Below are 8,415 nucleotides of genomic sequence, written 5' to 3' on the forward strand. Positions count from 1 at the left end.
TTCTAATCAGTATATATTCTTATCAATATTACTATTTAGAGGATTTTGCTCTTAAAATAAGAAACTCTTCTTGGCGCCTATTTTAGTATAAAATATACTTAAAGTAAGTGGGATATCCTCAAAACAAGAATACAATTTTTTCGGTGTAATATATATATATACACACATATGTAAAAATACATAAGTAATCGCGTTTATCAAAACACAAACTTAAATCACACATACATAATAGTACGAAACTCGCGTTTATCGTCGTCTGGAAGGTTAGATAAGGTTTATCTACTTCCGTATAAAAAAATCAGCACACAAGACTTCCAAGCGCACCGATGTGTCATACAAATTATTTATATATCACATTGTAAAACATTCTTTCCCACACGCATACTTTTACATGCTCGCGTAAGACGCGTGTTGTTGCACATCACTCGGCCTTAAGTTAAAATAAATCTGTCATTTCTCGATAAAGGAAATAAGACAGCTGGTGGGTATATAAAAAGCAACTCCGTGTGTGTGTGTATGTGTGTGTGTCGAGTTTTAATTCTATTTAAACTTCGAGCCGGGAGAAATGACCAAGTTTATCGTGAGTGTTCTACATACTTCTCGGCTCGAGAAATTGCGCGAAATCGATATCGTAACGCTTCTTAAGCGCACTTGACTTGGCGCTATGCGGGCGCGGAATGCCGAGAACCGGAAGCGAAACGACCGCGTCGCGAGGAAGCACGTACGCGAAACGCGCCTCGCCGCAAATTGGTAGATTACGTAATACACGAGACACGAATGTCCGTGTGTGTGCGCGCGCGCGCGTGTGTGTGTAACAAAATATCTGAAAGACATATATCGCGCGCGATTTTTCGATATTCGAATTTCCTGGATTTTCAGAACTCGATTGCGCGCGCTCTCAGGAAGTCTCGGCGCGGTTGAATATATATATGTATATCGGCGGAGGTTTACTTACTGCACACGCGATGACGTAGGTAATGCGTTCATCGATTAGACACACGTGTAGCTCGTCGGGGCGGTGCATCGTATACAAAGCTATACGTATGTGTGTACATACGAACCGCGGCTACTCGCCGAAGCGCGAGATGTAACGCTCGCAGGCTGAACTGTGTGTGTGTGTGGAAACTCCGTAGCGGAAAACTCTCCTCAAGCTACGCCGCCGTTGCTTGTGTGGAAGAGGGCGTTGAATTAAAAAATCCGTGTAACGGAGAACGAAAATTGCCCCGCGTGTGGCTCTTGATTTTTTTATTAAAATTTCAATTTGTCACGCGACATCGAGATCCGAATATCTCGATATGCATATACACGCGCACAATTACATCCTACAATCGTGTATAATATATATATATATATATTTTTGTTCGTAATGATAATTTTATTATCTTTTTCGCATTTCAAATTCGGCTTCCGAAGTTTGCGATGAGACCTCGTCGTCGACGCAAAACCGACACGGCGACATAATTTAGCTTTAGGAGGAAGAAGTTACGGCGTGACTTTCCTTACGGCCGCGCGTCACAAGCCCGCACGTGTGCGCGAGCTCTCTCTCGGTTGGGGATGCCGGGGCCCTCCTGGATTGTACGTTTCGAACGCGCGGAAAGAGGGCAAGATGCACGGTGTGTGAGAAAGAGAGAGAGATAAAATGAGAAAGATGAGGGGGAGAAAGGGAGAAAACGCGAGGTGAGAGGGGGAGGGAAAGAGGGGGAGAGTGTTCGCAGCAGCCGGCCGCGCCGTCAGCTGCCGACAGATTTATCGAGTGGCACGTGCCGATCCGGAGCAATGTCGTTTTGTACTTTTCTGCTTTCCGTCTCGGGAGAGACGGCGGTGCCGCGCCGAAGAGAGAGAGGGCAAAAAGTCCCGCAGGATCGCCGACCGCGCGGCCGGCTCTCTCCTCTCTCTCTCTCTCTCCCTCGTAAACCTTCCTCTCCTCTTTAACTCGGCTCGTAAAACGCGATCGGTTAGAGCTCGTCGCGTTCGGCGCGATTCCGGATGATGCGTCTCTCCTTCCGCTTCGTACATTCCACAATGACTCTCGCGGGATTCCTAGACCTCGGCAAGCGAAGGGAGGCGGTGAGGGGGAGAGGAAGGGAAGGAAAAAGGGAAAGAAGAAGAATCGTTATATGAAGCTGCCATTAGCGTGTGGACGTGTGACGCATTTCGTGCGTGCGTTTATTTTTGGTAACGGCGACGCGCGTATACGCGCCGCGCACCCGCCGACGACGACGACGACGACGGCTCTAATTAACGTTAGAGAACGTTGCGAGAACACAGTACGACGACTGTCTTACTTGATGCGTCAAGGTGAAGGAAAGTTCGGAATTATCAGATTCGATTTATCGTGTTCTGCAATAAAGAACCCCCCCGTCCGGGTCAGAAAAATCGAATCGGTCGGTAATCGATCAGTTTTCTTGGTTTCTATTCGATTTTACTCGGTTTAGAAATTGGTTTGAAAGAAGTCGGGCCGACGATTGTCTAACACGACGAAGTTAACCCCCCAGCCAGAATTTTTCCCGAACATATTTCCATTTCAGGGAAGTATTATTTTCTCGGAGAAAGCTTTCTAGAAATGCACCGAATCTCATCGTCGTGTAATCGATCGAATTTCAATGCTCCGGTGACATAAATAATCCGTATACGGTGCGAGTATAAATAATCCTTGGTGGTGCTTCTTCGCGCAGAGAGAACGAGACGAAAAAACCGATGACTCGCTATATATGTAACTTGCATTCGCGCGCAGTTCGACTTGATAAAATGTCGTACACACATTGGTAGTAGTCTAGTTTGTTGTGTTCTATCTCGTCGTCTTCATCCAATTTGCGCGCGATAAACGTTCGATCCCCGTGTGTGTATTTTGTAGTAAAAAAAATCCGGCAACGAGACTTTTTAGACTAGAACACAGCGCGCCGCGCAATGCGTGTACGTGATCTTCGAGTCTCTTTTTTTTAGAAATTGAAATTAATTGCATTTAATTATGTGTCGAGTAGCTTCGTGCTAAAAAAAAGTAATGGGCATATATATATAAACGCGTACACACTGTCGAAATATTAAATACACCGTTTTTTTTTGCGCGCGCGAGGATCAATATAAAATGGCGCGAGATATCGCGTGTCGGATATAACAACGCGTGCAACATGTTCGCGCGAGGTTCGAAATATAGGAAAAAACACGGAGTTTGGGGAATATTTTTCTCAATACCATAAAAAAACCGTAAACTGTGCTATATAAAGAGAGAGAAAGAGAGATTACAAGTTTTATCGATTCCTGATAACTCGCGGCGCGAACTTTCCGAGTGTCGCGCGTCCTCGCGTGAGAGAATTAATATTTCTATGGACCAGTGACGTTGGTGATAATCAGCGGGAGTCGAAGGGGTGGAAAGGGGGAGAAAAGAGAGTCTCGAAGAGAGAAGATGTTACATCGGAAAGATTTTACCGATAGAAAAGAGAGAGAAAGAAAGAGAGAGAGAGAGAGAGAGAGAACACGGAGCATATTAAGAGTGACTTAAATTAATAACGCTCGCTATTTCGGAGTCGCTTCCAGGCACCGCTAACCCGATTAGTAGCCGAATGCAGCGGGAGAGAGCGAAGTGAGATAACGCGCGGGGCATAAGTAATTCATCGACTGATCTCGCGGCGTGACTGGCTGGCTATGGTAGCGGCGCAGTAATTATGGAAACTTCGACGTTACGTCAGGCTTTATAATCGGACGAGTATAATATGTCTCTCTCTCTCTCACACTGTTTTCCTCTCTTGCGTTTACGAGAGGGATGCTGCGAAGGGTCGCGAGGGGTTATTCGGCATTGCGAATCGCATTATGTCACGTCAGTCACGGATCAGTAAATGTCTCTTTCTGTCTGTCTCTCTCTCTCTCTCTCTTTCTCTCTCTCTCTTGACACCGGCGATCTGATTTATACAGCAGCACTGCTAAATAAGATAGCTTAGCCTGCCGCTTAACGCCGGTAAAGCCGTCACTTAACAACGTTAAACGTCATTTTAAGTTCTCTCAACATTCGAGTCGAACGAGGACGCGATCACGCCACGCGCATTCCTGCAAATTCCTTCTCTCTCTCTCTCTCTTTCTCTCGTGATTGTTTCAATTATTCCTCACGGAGATGCGCAAACTAAATTTGCGTGGTTCATGCCCTAGTAGCGATCGCCGATGTAATTTCGTATTCATGAAATTTACGAAATGGCGTGAGGATGCGCTGCACTCCTCGGCTGTCCGATATCATCAAAACGGATCAACAAAATAAGGGGATAACGATCGTTATGACCGTTCCAAGTTTCATTTTCGCTGACGCATGATGTATGCGTGATTAATTTACGTAGGATATGTTAATAATGTGATTCACACAGGGATGAGATCGAACAACAGATTGTGTGTATCCGGACACAACGGAAATCGGTTAAATTAACATATATAACGAGAGAAAAATCGATTACCCTCGTTGTAATTCTCATTGACGCGTCATTTACTTTGTCTCTTTTAATTTGCATGAAAATGCGCAACGATGATCAAATAAATACGTAGAAAATTTCGATCAGAGAGTAAAACAAAACTCGCGTGGGAATATATATAAAATAAGATTAAAAAAAAAAAAAAAAGAATGCTACGATTTAATTTTTGTCCGTCCTTTCCTGGACGGATCATCCGTCATCGTCGGCTGCGTGACGTGTAGTATATTCTTTAGAAAATACGCCTAGTATTGCTAATCGACTTAGAAACCATTGCCACTTCACTCCATGACGCGACACACACATGACGTCATTATCGCGTCATGCTAAATGTCCCATTAAAATATTCATATAAAACGTTTCCTTGAAAAGAACGTTTCTTTTTCTTTAGATAATTTCCGGTTGAAATTATGGCCGCGCCGACGACTTTTTTCGAATATTTGCGATTGTGCGCGAGCACGGTCGTTTTTTTCTTTTTTTTTTTTTTTAGTATCAATTTATTTCTGTATACAATAATTCTCCAAAGTGTCTGCGAAACAAAAGTAATTTATTTCCATTTCGCCGCGCGAGAGAAACTGTTTCGCGATTTGCATTGGCTTTTTACTTAACTATGTAAATTCGTGATTGCCGAACAAGAAATATTGTTATATAACATGGCGAAGAATTAATGCGCCACATTTTTTTCTGCCAACTAGGTTTCGCGATCGTATTGCTTAGCCATATTATAGCTAAGCATCGTGGATGTGAAAACTTTATGGAGATTTTGTTTTTGTTTTTTTTTTCTACGTTCTCTGACGACCAATAATTAGCTCGAAAAAAAAATTGTCGTACGACACGACGCACCGAGGCAGAAAAAAATACAATTCGCTAATAAATTGGAGGAAAGGCGTGCGCGCGCGTTCTAGCAAAAAAAGCTGAAGAAGAGCCTGAAATTCGCGTAGCACCTGATCAAACAATCTGGGGACACCCATCGGATTCGAGGTCGCAATTGATCATCGGGAATTATTGATATCTCTCTCTCTCTCTCTCTTTTTTTCTCCTCTTTTCCTTTGTTTATTATTTTTATTACTTTAATTAGTTTTTTCTTTTGTTTACGCTTGGAAGGAACTTCCCCGGAACGCCTAATAAAATAAAGCGACATATATTATTGATCTCTCTCCACAATTCTTGGAATGAGAGATTTGCTCTAAGAAATTTAGAGAGAGAGTCGATCTTTCGGCTTTTTGGAGAATCTTTGTGCGCTACTGCGAGAGCGCGTGTTGAAAATTGGATATAACGCAGAGAGTTCGCTCTCGGAGATTATTTCTTCGTTTCCCAAACTTGGTTCTCGAGAGAATTATCAGAAAATAAATCATGGAATCGAATCGATCTCCGAACTGACGAGGAGAAACATAATACATATAGATTTGATTGACAAAATTTCCTCTTCAAAAAACGAATCTATCTATCTTTCACCCTATCTTTTACCGCTGATTTCATTCATTTTCTTCGTCAAATTCTTTAATTTTTATTGATCTTTTTGCACGTTTCTCTCTCGCGCGCGCGTGTGTGTGTGTGTGTGTGTGTGAATGAAATCGATGTAATGACGGTGACTTGAAATTTTCGATGTCACAGATACGCAAAGATAGAACTTTGGCTTAGTTCGCGACAATAAAAATACGAACGTTTCTCTCGTTGAATGAGTAATAATGTACGTTAAATAATTAAATTTGATTTGGAGAATAAGGTGAACGCGTGTTTTATAATACATAAGCTCGCTCCAAAAGGAGAAATAATTTAACTTCATTCGTAATTCAGAAGAGACTTTAGACAGATTTTGTATTCCAAATACTTAAATAAAGAAGAGAGTTTTTTTTTTTATAAATCCAAGTCTTGCAAATTATTTGCGTCTCTCCTTCTTATTCTTCGAAAATATTTTGCAATAACAATATGAGGTCGCACTTTCCGCGTATCTGCAACATTGAAAAGTAACTCACCGTGTGATTATACATTGGGATTTCATCCCTGCGACGTGGATTGGCCGCCATTATGACGCGCGGCCATCGAAGACAAGACGCCATCGTCCTCTTTTCGTGTCGTCGTTTGCGTCTCGCGATGCGTCTTCGTGGTCGCCGCCATAATCACGATCATCATCATCGTCGTCGTCTTCGTGATCGCGATCGTCTTGCCGCTCGTCGTCGCTCGCGGGTTAGGTTGGTTAGCCGTCATCGCGGGTTTGCCGGTTCTCGCGGAAGGTTCGCGCCGTTGGTTGGGTGCCGTTGGAAGAAGAGGTGGTCCCGTTCTTGCGCTCAAACACACACACACACACACCCGATCGGTCTCATGCAACACGCACATACATGCACACACGCACACACACACTCTCTCTCTCCATCTCTTCTTCTCACCGCGTCCCTCCACCCTACGGGAGAAAAGGGGCGCTACTATATCGGTGGTATTTTGGTTTTGGCTCGGCTCGGCCCGCGGCAGTTCTGGGAGTGGAGTTCTAAAAACAGCAGAGGTAAGTCCTGCCCGCTGCTGCTGCTGCTTCTGCTTCTACCGCTTGAGCACAGCTGCCCGCTTGCTGCTGCTGCTTCTTCTTCTTCTTCTTCATCATCATCGCCGTCGGCGCGTCGCGGTACCGCGCCGCGGTCTTTGTTCTTGATATTCGCGCTCTCATATTTTTTAACATTTTTTACTTGTCTATCACCAACTACATTTTTTTCCTTAGATACCGTTTCGTTGTGTGTCTTCCTCTTCCTCTTCCCTCTCATCATTTGTTTTGTGTGTCATCATTTTCCGCAGACGCGCGTTTGCATGGCTTTTCAGATGTTTCTCATGTGTGCGAATTCGCGGTAGTCTCATCTTGGTCTCTTCCCAAACGACATTTCTCTCTCTCTCTCTCTCTCTCTCTCTTTCTTTCTCTCTCCCCCTCTTTATCTCTGTTTCTTCTCACGTTTTTGAACAGACTCGGAAGAAGAAAGATCGCGACACCCCGATCGAAAACCGAGCCCGCGTCACTTTTGCGACTACCCGCGGCGATCGTCTCGCCGCGCTTCTTATAATACACACCCGCTCTCGCGCATCCCGATGGCGGTTTACTAATTCAGCTCTTACTACCCAGAACCCACCCGTTCAACCTTCTTTTAGGCACCACCCTGCCTCTCTTGCTTGCTCTCTCGCTGTACGTACGTACGTCTCTCCCGCGGTCTCTTCTCTTCTCGCGCTCTGCGCGCATCCCCGGATTTATTTCTTCGCGCGCGGGAAATTATTTTTGGTGTCTTTTCCCGCGGTTTGTTAATATCACACTCGGTCGGTCGTCGTTCGCTCGCTCGCGCTCTGGATCTTCTATTTCTCTCTCTCTTTCTCTCTCTCTCTCTCTCTCTCTCTCTCACTCTGTTTCTGTTTAAGTTTCTCTCTCCGTTCTCCTGCGCCCGGTATCACTCCCGCGTGAGATTTTATTCTGTGTTCTCTCTTTCTCTTTCTCACCACCCGGCGCGGTGGTCTTCACGCTAAAACTGTAACGACACACACGTCGCGTCTTCTTCTCGTAATCGGTATACGGCCGCTCGCGCTTTTAGTCGCTTTGCCGCGAGCACTGCGCACGCTTTCTTCTTACGTCCGATCGGCAGGATCGGCAGGAGGATCGTTGCCCGTGTGTGGTCGTCGATCGTTTTTTTGACACCGACTCAACTCGAGAGCCGGGGAGAGAAAGTCGAGTTCGACGGGGATCCCGTCGATTCAGGAATCAATGGCGATTTTTGAGGCTGTTTCGTCTTCTTCTTCATCATCGTCGTCGTCATCGTCATCGTCATCGTCATCATCGTCATCATCATCATCATCATCGGTTTCTTCTTCTCTTTGTTCGTCGCAGCGGGTGTCGTTGCTCGCGACGACACGGCGGCCGCGCGAACGTTTTAGCGCTCGGTTTTGTGATGTCACCCGCACGACGTTTTCTTCGATACACGCAGTTCCTTCCCAAAAAAAA

General features: G+C 45.0%; 1 protein-coding gene across 2 annotated transcripts in view; it reads left to right on the forward strand.

Moving 5' to 3' along the window:
• The window catches only part of LOC109856585 (myocyte-specific enhancer factor 2), a 67,453-nt gene that overhangs the window by 21,262 nt on the left and 37,776 nt on the right, over window positions 1–8,415 (forward strand). Inside the window, exon 1 of one of the 2 annotated variants that reach the window (XM_020432026.1) lies at window positions 6,830–6,948. The exons of the other annotated variant lie outside the window; for it this stretch is intronic. The gene's annotated coding sequence lies outside the window, so the exon portion shown is untranslated. Of the gene's footprint in view, window positions 1–6,829; window positions 6,949–8,415 lie in introns of those variants that run through there. 2 annotated transcript variants of the gene reach the window in all.

The sequence above is a fragment of the Pseudomyrmex gracilis genome, unplaced genomic scaffold (genome assembly GCF_002006095.1).
Source record: "Pseudomyrmex gracilis isolate BER0280 unplaced genomic scaffold, ASM200609v1 scaffold_125, whole genome shotgun sequence".
Classification (NCBI taxonomy): Eukaryota; Metazoa; Arthropoda; class Insecta; order Hymenoptera; family Formicidae; genus Pseudomyrmex; species Pseudomyrmex gracilis.